General features: G+C 42.8%; 1 long non-coding RNA gene across 1 annotated transcript in view; it reads left to right on the top strand.

Moving 5' to 3' along the window:
- The first annotated feature begins 815 nt into the window (after positions 1–815).
- LOC108509095 overlaps positions 816–16,490 on the top strand; it is a 28,871-nt gene continuing 13,196 nt past the window's right edge. Inside the window, exon 1 of the long non-coding RNA XR_001878574.1 lies at positions 816–1,091. This is a non-coding gene — a long non-coding RNA (uncharacterized LOC108509095). The remainder of the gene's footprint in view (positions 1,092–16,490) is intronic.

The raw sequence follows: 16,490 nt of genomic DNA on the forward strand, positions 1-16,490 counted from the left end.
CTGTGGTGGCAGCCCTCAAGTACACCAAGGGGAGCCAGAAAATGCCAGAATGGGCCCAGATTAGCACCAGCAGGGAAGCAGTGTATATGGCTGCAGGGCTTGAGTCAAGCACATACCAAAATTATTATTTAGATCTGTCCTCATATTACCTTTAAGCCATAAATCAGCTTTGTCTCAGTGATAGAGCCTCTTTATACCATTTTGTTTTCTGCTGGTGATCCTAAGGCTGCAGAAAACATGAAATGCAAGAGATGTTGTTATTACTGCACTGCAGCCTGTGAGGTGTGGAAAGAAGCCACCAGTGTGACCACATGGTCCTGATTACAGCTTGTGTAGGTGCTGTTGTGATGGAGACTGCACGTGGTTCCAAATAACCTGGGGAATTGTGTCCAATGGGCGTTTAAGATAAATGCTTTTAATTTCAATAATCTTTCATTTCTTCCTTGGTAGTGGGTCTAGTCTTCTAGCTGAGCAACTGCATCTATTTTTGTTGCCCAGTGGGTTTAACTTCTAGTTTTGCAGACTGCACAGGAGCCACAGGCTCTGGGTTCTTGGCAGATGGGGAGTATTTAACATGGTGCCTGACCATCTACAGTGATCTAGGCACAAGCAATGAAACAAGAGAGACCATTGCCTTGACTATATAGTGGAACAGGAGAGGGTCACAGGGAAAGCACACGCAGAGGACGTACTATTTTTGCACTCCTGCTATTCTGGGCAGTCCCTTCTATTGATTATATTACCATACACTTCATGTTGCAAGGAAGGACCAGGTTTCATCAGCCTTGCGTTCAGAGGCTGGTATGTTTCTATCCGGTACCAGATGGAAGCGGAAGAGGAGCCTTTGAGAACCTACACCCAGGAGAAATATTAACACAGCAGTCAACTTGCCCTTGCGTCAAGGGCAGCTAAGACTGTGTTAGCAAAAATAAGAAAGACTCTGCTGGGCCAAGTGCCATGCCCTAGCTCCATGCCTCCACTACCGAGCAACCCCCCGGCCGACAGCACTTCACTCCTGCCCGAGGGCTCATGGCTGAGCACTGTAGCATCGACAGGACAATGGCCCTGGGCTGCTGGCAGGTTGCAGGCAGGTGAGAAGACACTGGCTGGCTGCTCCTGGGGGCTCGGGGGGACTGAGACCATGGAATTTCCTAGATGCTGTCTAGATTTACAGGCTGGATATGTCAGGCATGGTGGATAGAGCCAAGACTCAAGATATGTGCATGGTTATTGTTCTGCAATTGTATTTCTATAATCTGTGGTGTAGCTCGTAACAGCCAGTGGGGTGCTTTCATAGTGAAGGCTCTTATGGGTTATTAATGAATTGTATTGTAGTAAAAGCAACAGTAAATAGAAGTTGCTAATTTAGTCATGAACTATTTTAAGGTCTGATTAGTTTTGCTACAGCAGCCAAAGATTAACTTGGGTTGGACACTGCTGCTTGCCTGGAAGGTCAAGCAAAACACCTGTATGTGTGAAGCAACGTTGCTGCACGTTACCAGGGGCCTCTGCTGGAATCAGAGGCAAAGGTGACTCCTGGGACTGGGCAGCACAATTTCTGACACAGCATACCACCACATTTTAAGGCTTCTTTAAAAGCTGGAGGTGTGCTGATGGAAATACCAGGGCACATGTGCAATCCCATGGTGATCCATTCAGGCAACGGAAGAGTTTTTATCTATGTAGATTGCCTGATGATAAGAAGCCCTCATCTTCACTGTCATTAGTGAGTTACTTTTGTGAAGTTTTTCACTGGTTTTGGCCACTCTGTTTCAAAGTGAAAAGCTTTTGGGAAGAAAATACACCGAAATAAATCAACCTGAGAGTTTGTATTGCACATTTCTTGCCTCGACTATCTTAAAATCCTGCAGAAATTTTATTACACAAATACACTGTATTTGTGTAATCATTTTCCCTTTTCCAAATCTCTGAAAAACAGAATCTTTTTAAAAATCACAAATTAGGCAACTAGTAAGGATAGTATTCATGTAAAACTATTTTTCCAAAAGATAGGATTATTTCAGTTTTACCCCTCTGGCTTTCAAATCTCTAACTTTCACATTTTAATGCTCTTCTCAGAAGCCATCAGGAAAGCATACACTAACTCAATAAAAGGAAAGTCGACCTTTGTTTAAGCCCATAACTCTGACATAGGACCTCTAATTACTGAGAAACTCACATTAAATTAAGGAAAACTGAAGATAATTGCCACAGCTCTTGAGGAATCACACACACACAGAGCATATTCTGAGTTGGAAGAATCAGCAACTGGCTGGCCTAGGAGAAAACTGAAACAAAGATAACGTCATACTAGATCTAAGCCAGCAGTGAGTTTCAAAGTGGCCTATAAAAACAACAGGAAGAGCCTGTAAAGCTGTTCTCTGCAAAGCTGTTTCATTCCCTAAATCTACCTTTGCTGTTAGATATACCTGAAGTCACATAGTTTTGTAGGGATTATTCAAATCAGAGACAGGAGTTTAAGGAATTCAGAGCATTGAAAAAATGTTACTCTTTATAAGCATGTTTGGGAAAAGAGTTTGGTTTTAACTTGCTCTGGTGCTCAGGGATCCTAAAGAAAAAACTGAGCCTTAGTAATATCCTCCTCCCTATCTAGATCAAAAGGTAAGAGGAATATATAAGATATTCCTCTCCAAGGCCTACCAGGTGGGCCACAGATACGTCTTTCAAGGCATGCTCCAAGGTACATCTGGCTCAACAAAAGCATCACCAGAGGCCACTAAAAATCTGTCTTTTCAGCTCCTCTCAGTTTTTTTTATCTTTTCCTTTCCCTAACTAACTCACTAACTTCATTCTTTCATCCCATTGTCTCAAACCTTCTAATCCCTATTCCTTATTTCCATTCATTTTCTTCACTAGATCTTTCTCTATTGTTCTCCCTTTAGTTTTCCCCTCCCAGTTCACCTTATTCCATCCCATAACTCTTGTTCTGTTCAGGATGTAGAAGAGTTGACCCAGCTTTTGATCTTGAAACAAGATCTTACAGAATCACATCCTTAAACTATTTTTTTTTTCTGGTACTCATTTATACAGGGTTTTCCTTCCTGTTGATTTCTGACAACATAAGTCACTCTCAATAGCTGATTTAACTTGGGATAGTACAGCCCCAAAAGAGCCTACCAATAGGTATGTCCTACTGAAGAAATGTCTCTCTTCTGCACAGGCACATATCCTACCTGATTTCTGCATGCTGTCTGTCTTGCAGGAGTGGCTTCCTTTTTTTAGACACCCCCCCATACAATTATAGGAATTTTATATATAATTTCCAAAATAGACATTGCTTTGCTACCATCATCTCCTTTCCAAATACTGTTAGGCATTTGGCACTTCTGTGGCCTTCCAAATGATGGCACATACGTCCTCTGTCATGAGGGTTATGTAGCTTGATTTAGCTTATCTCCTCAGATCTGTGTCAGCAGAACTGAGAGCACATCTTGACATCCTGGATGAGGTACACAAAGTAGGTTAACTATCTGCCTTCACTTACAATGCAGCATCTGACAGTGAATGTTTAGCACCTGGTGTTTATCCATTTGAGGCCGTGGTAGTTATTTGTAGCTCAGACCAAGGGGTTCATGCTCAAGGGACTGTGATAGCCTCTGCTGAGTCAAAATGCACCAATAGAACAGGACCAGCAAGCAGCTGTCAGGATCAGTGCATGGCCCACACATGCCCTAGGCTCCACTCCTGTTCCTGCTTAGGGATATCACAATAGCACCTAAAGGCTCACCCAGAATTAAGGGCTAACTAGCTGTACTAAATGACACACAAAGATACTGTGGAGGGCAGTCTGTGGTATAAAAAGTGAAGCACTGACACAGGGTAGACAAAGGAACAAGAAAGCGTTACCTTCCCCAGATCAAAGACAGGAACTGAGACTAACTGTGACTTGTCAAGGTCACACAAGAATTGAGCAACAGAGATGAGAACAGAAACTTTTATTTTTCCTGAATCACAGCTCAGTGTCTCAGTCACAAGACTATCCTTCATCTCTCACTCTTACGCCAAGGGAAGAACATGTCATTCCTATTTGCTCACTTAGCAGCAGTCCTACCTATAGGTGATAGGGTCCTTCTAAGTGAGCAGGGTACCAGCAAGAGTGAAGTCTGAAGCAATAGGAACACATGAGAGCTTGCCTCCCTGCTGGAGGCACATGACATAGCTGGTGTGCATTACAAAGGCTACCTGATTCCTACAGCACCCTCAGATTTCGTGCCTCATGAAGTTGACGCAGACAAGGAGAACTCACAGCCCGATCCCCATCAGATTAGGTTTCTGAACATTTCCTTTATGGCATGTGGAGAGAATCTGAAGGAGAGCTCAACAGTACAGATATTTTCCTGGCAAGGGGAGAGCTTTGAAACTCTCAAGTGGTCCCAGAATAAACTTCATGACTTGGGAATGAACACTATGTGCTGACAACATCATCAGTTCACAGCTTTAAAGGCAACCTTCAGGGCAGCTTTTCTTGGTGCCCACTGCAGGGCTGTGATCTAGCCAGATTTTCTGGAAAGAAGGCAAAGGGTTGGGTGGGATGACACTGTGGGATGCTTCTGTGGGCATGCATGGTCATTCCCATAGACATCAGCTGGGGCATCAAGGAATAGTGGGGGTACTCCCCCTTGAGAGGCAGATGTGAGTCCGAGCTTTCTGGTAAACCCAATCCTGCTGGTTGGAGTTCCTCTAGATAGGTTCCCCTCAGAAACCTGGAATCTTACTACAGGGGAAATGGAGAGGAAAGAAAATCATTGGGACACAATCTGGGAGAGGAATTGCAATAAACACAGAGACATGGTCTAGGCTGGTATGACATAACCAGACAGGTTACAAAAGGTGTTATGGATACCTAAAATAATCACAGAATGAAAAAGCTGTGGTTAAGTGATTCTTTGCAGAAGACGGACAGCAATTTAAATGGGAGGAAGGAACTGGTCAGACAGATGGTTTGGGATGCACGGTGGCTAAAGAGCAGTGTGGAGGATTAAAAAAGATTATTCTGATGGAAGTTGATGTGGGGGCAAAATTCTGGCTTTATTGGAATCCAAGACAGAGAAAGGCTTCACTGGACTCTGGGTTTCTGGGGAGATATGTTGTGCTTGTAAGCCTGCAGGAACTGTTTTTGCTCATAGTCGCAGTATGGTGCATGTATGGTACTGCTGTGTACTTGTATACCATCTAGACTTGTTCATGAGAAAAACTGCTGGCTAGAAAGCACAAACTTGTACACTCCATCTTCAAACCTTTGAAAACCTGGGGAAGTTCTATCAGAAATAATGTGGCCAGCAGGACTAGAGCAGGAATCATCCCCCTGTCATCAGCACTGGTGAGACTGCACCTCGAATCCTGTGTTCAGTTTTGGGCTCTTCACTTCAAGAAGAACATTAAGGTGCTGGAGGATGTCCAGAGAAGGGCAAAGAAGCTGATAAATGGTCTGGAACACAAGTCCTATGAGGAATGGCTGATGGAGCTGGAGTGGTTTAGCCTGGAGAAAAGGAGACTCAGGGGAGACCATATCACTCTCTAAAACTATCTGAACAGAGGCTGTAGTGAGGTGGGAGTTTGCCTCTTCTCCAAAGTAACAAGCGATAGGACAAGAGGAAATAGCCTCAAGTTGTGCCTGGGGAGTTTTAGATTGGATATTAGCAAAAATCTCTTCAAGAAAAGGGTTGTCAAGTATTGGAACGGGCTTACCAGGGTAGTGTTTGAGTCACCATCCCTGAAGGTGCTTAAAAGACATGTAGATGTAGCGCTTAGGGACATGATTTAGTGTTGAACTTGGCAGTGTTATGTTAATGGTTGGTCTTGATGATCCCAAAAGTCTTTTCCAGCCTAAAGGATATTAAGAGTCTAATTAGTGTCTATCTGCAGAGATATTCCTGGGCTCAGGACATTTTCTAAAAGTGAGAGACCAGAAGTATCCACAGAGCGAGACAGACTTTCTTCAACAGGGAGCCTCACTCTGCTCCTCACCTTGTCCAGTTGGATCCCCACCTCCAAGCTGAGACCATTTTTCCATCTTACAGAGAGAAGAGGAGTAAAGACATTATTATTGTCTTAGTCACATCTGCCCCTAGTTTTAGGAACAGATCAGTTGCAACCAAAGCTACAAGCAAAAAGCTGGTGACAGCTGGGTAGGTTTCAGAATTGAAAGAGAGAAATTCTAGAGTCTCGTCTCTGAGATTGACTTTTACCCTTGCAGATTCTCCCACCTGGTGGAATGCAGTGTAGGAGACCATCACAGAGGAGCCATATAAAATTACAAACACACACAGATGTTGTTGCTGCCTGCCACCATGTCCCTGAGCAGACATAACCTTTGCTGGAGTTTAGTTCACCACTTTTTCCCTTCCTGTTTCTTATGCTGTATCCCCATACTGCAAGGTGGTGCATTGCCACATCACCACATACTTATTAAAGCCTGTGATGACAGTCCCAGAGCCAGTAACTCCCACAGATACTTTAATCATGGGTCAAAGAAGGGGTAGCAGGAAACAAGCAGCTGAAAATCACTGACAGAGAAGGGGATGTGACAGTTAGACAGCCTGAGACAGAGGCCAAGCAGGAATACATGTGCAGGCAAGAGAAGATCACATCACAGGAACATTGGTTTTGACCACTGGACCACAGGGTTATAATCTCATGCTGTTATCACGATGTGATGCCTCAGAGAAAAGGGAACGAACTCACATCAGTCATTCAGCTAATGGGGAAGAGGAATCTCCCTGAACAAGCGAAAAACCATGCATGAAGCTTTGCAAAGGAGCAGCTGATATATGAAGTTGGCTTCCCTTTAATTATCTTGGCAATAACAAAAGTGATAACTCTCCAGGGGGCAAGACTGAAGTGCAGTAGTGGAGATAGCGAGATCTGAGCCCTGAAGTCTTCAGCAGTGTGTAAGCTCCTTAGTTGGAAGAGACGATGGGGGGAAGAGGGGCAGAGTGGGACAGAACTGTGGCCTGAGTCTTGTCAGAGAGTCTGTGGTTCAAAGCAGGCAGAAAGCTGATCAAAAGGATTGTACTGAGGCAGAGTGCAGCAATGTTTCTTAGTCATCCAGTCTCTATTAAAAAAAAAGAAAAGAAAAAGATACAGCTCACTGCTTTTCCTTTACAGTCAACTAAACATTACACAAAAAAATTGCATATACCTTTATTTTTTCCTCCTGTTTATATGAGTTAAATAGCTTTTTTTTCCTCCCTCTCATTTTTGTTGTTGCTTGCAACCAGGAATGTAGGTGTGTATTTTCTTTAGGTGTGTATTTTTACAGTACTTTGTAGAAAACCTTTAATGTCTTACCAAGCACCTGTCGTCCCTGACAGCAAGTTCATAAGCACTGACATGAAAGACCCAGCTTTATGTCTCTTGTTTCTCTTGTTATTTAGAAACAGGTAGGATAGAGCACATCTAAATCTCTGGCCACCATAGCAGTCTCCAAGGGACATATACCAGTGGCCCAGGTAGCACAAACCCTAAACTCGTTTTAATAACATTATCCTTGGATATGTTTTAATCTTTTTGCAGGATAAGAGTTAGCTGGGTAAAATGTTAGCTCATGTCACCTTGCCCTCACACTTTTCTGAGGCAAATATTAACTTGATTCATTTGAAGCTCTGTTTCATTAAGATTAATAATTTCTCAAAATACTTAACAGCACTGAAAAGGTTTATATGTAACTAAATAATTTTAATTGCAAGCAATTGCTGCAATTATACCAAATTATACCAAAAGTTATATCCGTATAAATAAGATTACACTCACCAGCTGTGCCTGGCATGCAAGGGTGGCAAAGGGGAGATAGAGGTTGTAATGCTGCAGAAAAAACACAGAGCAAAAGCCACCTGCTGAAAGGACCACAAGGTGGGAACTAATTGCATGAGTTTTACCACAGATGAACAAGACCTTGCAAGTGTATCATATCAGCTTCTATCCACTGCATAAATCAAAAAAGCCTGCCCAGCACTCTTCCAAAGCCCTCTTCCCATTTTTACATGTATATTGCCTCAGATGGAGTCATAATAACTCATTTCTTCTATGTTCATCCTAGCCACGCCTGTGCTGTTGCTGTGGTGATCTACAACTGTGACAGCTTTGAGAGTGATGGATGGAGCAAATGGAAAATCATGAGAAACCAGAGGGCAGAGGCTGCAGCAGGGCATCTGAGCCATGTTCTTCAGCTGGCAAGAAGAGAGTGAAGAGGACATGCAGGAGCTTGACAGAAGCAGACTAAAATGGAAGGGGAAAATGAAACACAGAAGAAAGCTAGCAGAGACGCTGGTTTTAGGGTTACACAGGGAGTAGGGATTCGGTAGACAATTTGTTCTACTACAGACTTCACAAACAACTTTAGGCAACTCATCACATCAGTTTGAACACCAATTTCTCTTCTGTAAAAAGTTTCTGTGAGACAAAATGTCCTGGGGATTATAAATACGAAATGGCAACCACCTTGTAAGTGAAAAAACCAGTCTGAACAACATCCAGATAAAAAAGAAGGCTTTCAACAGTCTCAGAAAAGTCAGAGTTCATGGAAGAAAGCAAACAGAAAGAGACAGGAAAGGAGTTGAATATGTTTCTGCTTGTCTCATGATGAATCTATACACAATTGCAATTGCTATACTTTTAGGAAGCTCTTTTGGCTCGTCTGTTGGCATCAGCGTTGCAGGGCTGTATTCCCAATTTGCAAATGTGGTGTTATCTCACATCCCTCAGTACCAGGGAAGGATAAGGGCTTTCTGCTGAAATAGTATTTTCATTTCCCTGCTGTCATTCTCTTCCCACTAAGTGTTTTCCAGTGAATCATTGTTTTGAACCTTGAGCTGTACTGGTGTGGCTGAAAGCATAGACTTTAATTTAGATAAAGTGGAGACCTCTTGGATATGGATGCTGTCAAACTGATTTGTGATTAGGCAAATAGAGCCCTGGAAACCTTTCAGTCACTGCATGCTATCACAGGAAGCCACAGAACGAAATGTCTTTCATTTGAGTGAAATCTTTTTAAAGCATCTGGCCTCTTTCCTTGCCTCTCCCATTAGAGACTGTTCCTGAACCTAATTGCTCAGATGGCTAGAAGCTTTCTTTTAATTTCAAGGGTAAATTCCTTTATGGTCATTTTATAGCCAGTTGTCCTTGGGATGTCCTTCAGCTTTAATAACTTCCTCTTCTGATTTTTACACTCAGATACATTTATAGAGAGGAAATCCAGGCTCTCTCATCCTTCATTTTGCTGACTCTAAAAGCCAGTCTCTCTTAGTTTCTCCACATAGGCTTGGAATCTCCCTGGTCCTCCTATCATGTGCTCACTCTTCACCTGTTCCCATTGGATCTCATATTTTTGGGAAGTAGGCAACAAGGATTGCATGCCATTTTTCAGATGAGATTTCTCCTGAGTCCTACGTACTATTATTGACTTTTCCTCCTCTGTCTGGATATGTTGCAGGATACTAATTGTCTTTACAACATGTTGGGGCTCACAGTCACTCTGTGATGACAGTGTAATGTATTAGTAAGTGCAAGCTTTTGTCCTTCTCTGGCACTTCCAGCTCTTGAGCCACAACAGTGTTGCTGTTACAGATTCTGATACATTTCTGCATATTAAAGCTAATGTACTAGGAAAGTTAGCTACTGAATTCCATTCTTCCAAACCAATACTTTCCTTTTCTGTACAACCTGCATTTGTCTCCCCATCAGCCAGCTCTTTACCTACCTTCTAACTTTTCCATAACTTCTATTTTAGCTACTAATTACAAATATGTCACTGTGTCAAGTACTTTATTGTAGTCTGGACAGATAAGATGTCTATCATTTCCCCGATCCAAAATAGTTGTCTTATTAAAGAGAAATATCGAGTTATTCCGGCATGCTCTGCCTTTGACAAACTACTATTACATTGTACATCACTGTTCATTTGCCTATGTGTTTTTTTATTATTCCCTCCTACAGACTGGCTTTAAAGCTGTAGGCACTGTGGTGGTCAGGAGAATGGGTCTGCATTTCCCTAGATTACACCCTTTTCCTTTTCTTAGAGATAACAGAAGTACTGCATCTGTTATTTTGCAGTCAGACAGTGCCACCACCAACTTGACAGATTAATTAAAAATCCGCCCTGTAAGATTTGCCATCTCATACGCCAGCTATCTCAATATTCTGAGATATTCTGGTCCCTGTGACTGGAGCTGATCAAAATGCTTACGCTCCTGTTTCATCCTGCATGCAGTCATTTCCTTTTCTACACACACAGTGCTTGCCCCGTATTCTCCTTTGTCGGAATTACTGAAAATTGGGAGCGTTAACTCATTTAATTCATGTTGTACGTGGGTCACACCTATGATCCCCTTGTTACTTTCCCCAAGCATGAACATGTCCCTTCCACATCATGTCACAAAGGAATCATCTGTTGTTTCTTCTACTTGCCTTTACAAGGTGTATCTCAGGTTGGCCTTTAATCATTCTTAATTAATCTTTACAGCTTTAGCCCTCTTGCTCCCCCACATACAGCAACTGTTGCTTACTTCTTGTGCAACCTGTGCTTTCTAGGCTATAGCACTCTAAAGGACATTGACAAAATCAGATTGGAGCCAATGTAAAAGAGATGTCACAGCGGCTTTCCTAGGTTTAATATTAGCCACATTCTAAACTATTAAAAATGAAACTTGTTAGACAAGTGTGTGAAGATACACCCTAAATCCTTCACTGAGATTTAAATGAAAGCATTTCATGCCCATGACCCAGTTGCTTTGGGTCAGGGAGAAAGAAGCATTTTTCTCTTCTTGCCTGTTCTACATGTTCACTTATTTTCTAGATTGTCTCTTTTGTATTTTTAGAAGTGAATGTTGCTAAGGCAACCAAACTAGCTGAACATTTTGTTTCCCCAAGAACAATACATGTTTAAATATTCAGGCAATTTTCCATTGTTCAGCAGGAATGGTGAGATCAGTCAGATTATTCAGACCAGAGGAGGAAAGTTTAGGTTGGCCTTCCATTATATATAAAAGACTTCAGTGTGCTGACAGCCATTCAACAGTTTGGTTCAAGGAGGAACAATACATGACAGACACATAGACCACCCTCCCTATATACGAGAAATGTTTTGGTTTATTCCCCTCTGTCTCGCCCCCCACAATAAATTAAAGTATGTATTTCCAGGTAGATGAGTTACACTCACCTCTGTGTTGATGCTGACACAGGGCCTGCTCATGCTCTGAAAGCAAAGCATCAGGTGACAATATTGTCATACAAGTCAGAAGGGGCAAAGAACACATCGTTCCACTTTATCACATCCTTCCCTCTTGCCTAATCTGTGGTTTTCAGGCTCATTTCAAACACCTGGAAAAGATTTGGAATATTCCTATGTAGCCAGCTTCTTGTTGTTACCCCCAAAACTGGGCTGGTGATGGAATCTTGTAAATGACTCCACCTACCTCTCCAAAGCTCACCAGCCTGGCTTCCTGACTGACTTTGTTCTGGAGCAGATTACAGAGGGGCTGGCACAGCCCATTCTATTGGCTGATCTGTGATGGCAGGAACTGCCACCCCATAAGTGGCATGGAGCAGAGTGTAGTGTTAATACTCTGCAAGGGAGCCAGAGCCATGCATGAGACTGAGATACCTTGAAGTGTGCTTGCTTCTGATTTTGACATGAATATTTTCTGCATTGATCACCAAGTGTGTTTAGTTTCACTTTTCCCCATTGGCATTGTGAAATGGCTGAAACTATAAAAACCTGAAGAAAACATGATTATGGCTTACAAATGTTTCTCAAAGAAGTGCCAAATACTATTATAATGCTGAAAACAGCAGGAGAGGAAAAGGGCAGGAAAGAAATAAAGGAGATTAAAAGTGTAGAAGTGGTCAGCATGTAAAACTACAAAGGCATAGAGGCACAAAACCCATAGCACAGTCAAGAAAGAGGATGATCCAGAAGCAGGGAGTAGTCTGATACTAGAGGATGGAAGGTGCAGAGGAGAGTCACAGCGGAAGTTAAATGAGGAATACAGGTCTGAAGCTGTCAGTGACAGCAGAGATGCTGTGCAGCAGAGCAGGCACTCCTCCACTGAGTGACACACAGCACACGCCTGACTGACTAGTGTTACTATGAGATGGAGCTACTTATCCTTTCCAATATCTAGCTCCAGAAATGTGCAACTCCCTCTTCCTTCTAAACATCTTTTCAGGAGACGTGAGCAATAGACCAGTAACACTGATTACAAGTCATCTGTCTGAAAAGAGAACTTTAGAAACCTTTTTGTTTTTCATAATTTTGTAGTTTCTGTGTGTATATTTGGGCTCTTCTCTGTCTTCCTCTTTTTAAAAGTGAAGCACATCACCTAGAGCATTCAAATACTTTGGCCTAAAAGCTAATCAGTGCAAAGAGGGTTATGCTGTTCAAAGAAGAATGAGAAAGTCTCCTAGTTTATCTTGGCCGGACCCAAGCATACCAAACAGCAAGTAAGTGTCCTAGGATTGTCAAAGATACTGGGTTGAAATGGCAGTGTTAGCATGGAGCATTAGTTTTCAGGAAACTAGCTGGTTCCTAGGAGGATGGACAGCTAGGCAAAGTCTGAATAACTAGAAAAGGCAATGAGTCATGGGTTAGCCTGACATAGCCATGGGAACCATAAAAGGGGTATATGAGTCACAAAACTCATAGCCCCAACACAAGCTAGTCTGTTTGGCTCTTTTCCACCCCACCATTTTTCCTGAAAGATAAGAAGAACTGGCAGATCAGATGTGGTCCAGGGTGGTTACATATCACATCAAGGGTAACTAAACTGCTGCTAAAAGCATTGTTTGGGATGATTTCCACTGTCTCTCTCAGCCCTCACTCTCTGTGCAGACTGGACTGCCTATCTGACCAGTCTCAAGCTCAGGGCCTGGCCAAGCTAGAGGACTAGGAGGAAGGTCAAAGTCCAAAATGGGGCTCATGGGGAGAAAGCACTTTAGTCAGAGACAAGGGTCTTGCAGATGCTTAGACTGAAACAAATAAAAAGATGAAACCGGGCAGAAAAGAGTTGCTCCGAGGTCTAAGAAGGAGGCAAATTGGTGTACCCCAGTTCACAGTTAGAGAGATTGGTGAGAGTTGTGATCCATCACACTCCAATACATCTGACTGCAAGCAAAGGTCAACTTTTGCCTATGATCTACTGAAACTTTGGTACAACTAGGGCATGGAGCACCCGAGCTTAATGCTCTCCTGAGGAAGCCATTGTAGGGAGCAAAGGATGGGGAGAAAAGAAGTGGAAATTGCAGATTGGAGTGGATTGGGAGGGGATACAAAAGGGACAAGGAGCAGAGGAGAAATACAAGGTGTGCTGGCTCTCAGTGCAGCCTATTTGTGGAGCATCAGCAATCAACAAAGCCTTTATTTCATGCCTACTGACTCTTTACATGACAGTGTCTCTGCTCCTGCCAGGTGTTGCCTATAAATAATTCTGTCACCCAACTACATCATGTGCCCAAAATGGGAAGACTGAGCTGAACAGGACTAAAACCCAGAAAGGATTATTTTAATTTAAGAAACAGTGCCTACTGTGTGAAGAATCAACTACTTGCTGACCACAGACACCCTGAGGAGAAAGACAGGGGAGGGTCCCCCAGCAGTACTGTTGGACCAGAGCCAACACAGTGATGCACTCACAGTGCTAGCTGTGACAGATGTCTGCAGCGAGTCTCCCTGGGGCAAAAGGAGGAAGCCCAGGGATGTTGCTGCCCAGTTTACTGCACATTTCACAGAACCTGGCCTAAGCCAGGATTTAGTTTCAAGACTGGGCATTGCCAGCGATATTACTCATATCACTTTGAGAAAATCACTTGCCCTCCATCTGTCTCAGTTTCTTCTCCTGTGAAACAGAGCCTGACTGTGGCTTTGCAATGCATGACTGCTTTTTTGGCCCTGGTTTCTCTGCCTGCTCTACAGCTGCTGACTGGCAGCCTGCAGGTGGGTCTGCTTTCAAGTCTGTAGCCTTCAGGGAGATAGCTTTTGCTATGGGAGACTACGGCTCTATGAATCTACAAACAGAGCAGTCACTGCTACTGTGATTATTACAGACAGCAGCAGTGGCTGATACAACTTCTCAGAAAAGGTGATTATGGCTCAGAGAAGGCAGATGGTGCAGACATAGAAGACATGCATGCCTACCTCTTTAAAATCTTGTTTGTATTCATAAATGTGAACTCACTGCAAGGTGATTTATCCCTACCTTTCAGTTAGCCAGGAAAAATAGCCTCTCTGATACAGAAATACTTGGATAGTGCTCTTGTGACCATTCCCCAGTGCAGCTGCCTCATGACAAGGCTCTGTGGCCTCTGCACATGGCTGTTAATGCTGCTCTACCTAACCTGAGAGAACCCCCTCTATTATGCACAGCAGAAAGGACACCTTTCATAAAGGAGCAACCAGAAACTGCATTGAGGACAGACAATGTTCTGTACTGAAGAGTGAGCCTCCCAAATGATTTTTATTATCAGTTTTCTGAGGACAGCAGCTTTATCTTTAGGTGATATAAGAAACACAAGCCATGGGCTTAGCGAGTTTTATGGATGAGATTACTTCTTTCTCTTTTTTTGCTCACCCACTCTTCCAACTACTGTTCTTTTTAAGAATTTGGGGAACAGGAGGTAGGGGACCAGGAGAAGAGGAGATGAAACAGACAAGCTGAAGGCAGATGCTCATGTTAGTCTCCTGAAGCAGCTAATCAGATTTTCTTTTTATACAGTGACTTGGATTTTGCAATACAAAAGGAAGAAGTTTAAAATAAAGCTGTGACCTTGTTGTTCCCACCAACAGAGCAAGCTATCTGCAAATCACTTTTTAAAAAATACTGCAAACTCCAACATGAATGAAAAGGTTTTTAAGAGGGAGCAAAAGGGAGGTTTGGATTTTACTCCAAATTTCACTAGTTCCTCACTACAAGGACACTACAGTGATTTTGGTGCCATGAGTAAGAGGTGTTACATAACTATGCAAAATGCCAGAGATGTGGGGGCAAGAATCCTGTCGGGGCTCAGGTATTAGACTGTGACTCTGAAAATATTGCCATCATTTCCATAGCGAATCCACTGAGTCACAGAAATGTTAGGGATTATTCACACTGTGGGAGGAGCCAAGGGAACACAGATTTGGAAGGAGAACTTTTGCATGAGCCAGTGTCTGCTTAAGGCAAGCAAAGAGCACTTTCTGGTCTACCTGCAAATAGCCTATTTCAATCATTGCACAAACAAATGTTTATACACCCTCCCACACTCAGCACATCTTAGGTACCTGTGTACAAGGATTCCTTTGGTATTATCCCATATTCAACCAGCTTGGCTCTCATAGAGCTTTTGTATACTACACAGATGCAAAGAATTGGCAGCATATCTATCCTTACATTGGCCAACCAGACTGGAACTCCTTGACAGCAGGCCCAGAGCTGAGGACACAGAAAGATGAGAGAGGAGGATCTCCATACATGAGGGGATCTCCACACAGGCTTGAACAAGCAGCCTTTTGCTTTGATTTCAGAGTGATAATAATCTTCTCTACCAAATGACAGCTTAGGGCTCAGCTGCTGCGACACTGTTTTTGGAATCAAATTACTAGAAAGGTCAAAATCATTAACATGTGCTTTAGGAAGAGGGAAAATACCAGGCAAAACCTGTAAGCTTCCACAGCTGAAAGATGCCCCCTGGACTAGCAGATGCTATTATTTGCTTCCTTTCACTGTAGGCAGAAAGGTGTCCTCTCACCAAGGGAACAGAGAAGGAGGTCATTCTGCTTGGAGGTCTTTCAAAAATGTGCATAGCAGGAGGAGATTCCTGTGACTTTTTATAATTTAAAAGGCACGAAACAGTGTTAGAGGGAGTGAATGAATAGATTACATTCCTCTTACCTGACATGCCCCTAACCTGTACACTCTCTGTAGGGCCCCCTTGGCACTGTTGAGTACGGCTGTCCCACTGTTAAAAATGTATGAACTTATTCTTGCTCCCACATTCAGTAGGAGAAAATTAATATGGAGTTGGTGCTACACACAAGGGACAAGACCTAAGAAGAGAATTTTGCTAATGCTTCCATTACATGTGTTGGGGCATAAGCATAATAATGATTTAATGATTACATTACAGTTCTCCTTCCACAGGAGAAAAAAAAAAAAGACAAAGGCTTCCACAATGTTTGAGCTACAGCTTTGTCTTTCTTGTTTACCAGACACCTCTGTGAGGCCACCTGAATACACCAACTGTCTCAGCATTTCATTAGTCATCAAGGCAGGTCAGGGCAAGGTTGTTTTCCTTTTGAAAGCATTCAAAGAAAAGTTAAAACCTCTGTCTAGAAATAGTGTAGAGTTGATAAAGGAGCCTTACTTTGGATGCATCATGCATATTTTGCCTCTTTGAGCTGGACCTCACTAAATAAAAGCCAACCTTACGTTCTCCAGTGTATGGCTAAGACAATGTTGAACACAAGACTGAGAGACTGCCCTAAACTTTTAAAGTTCATC

This window comes from Lepidothrix coronata, unplaced genomic scaffold (assembly GCF_001604755.1).
Source record: "Lepidothrix coronata isolate B3197 unplaced genomic scaffold, Lepidothrix_coronata-1.0 Scaffold333, whole genome shotgun sequence".
Classification (NCBI taxonomy): Eukaryota; Metazoa; Chordata; class Aves; order Passeriformes; family Pipridae; genus Lepidothrix; species Lepidothrix coronata.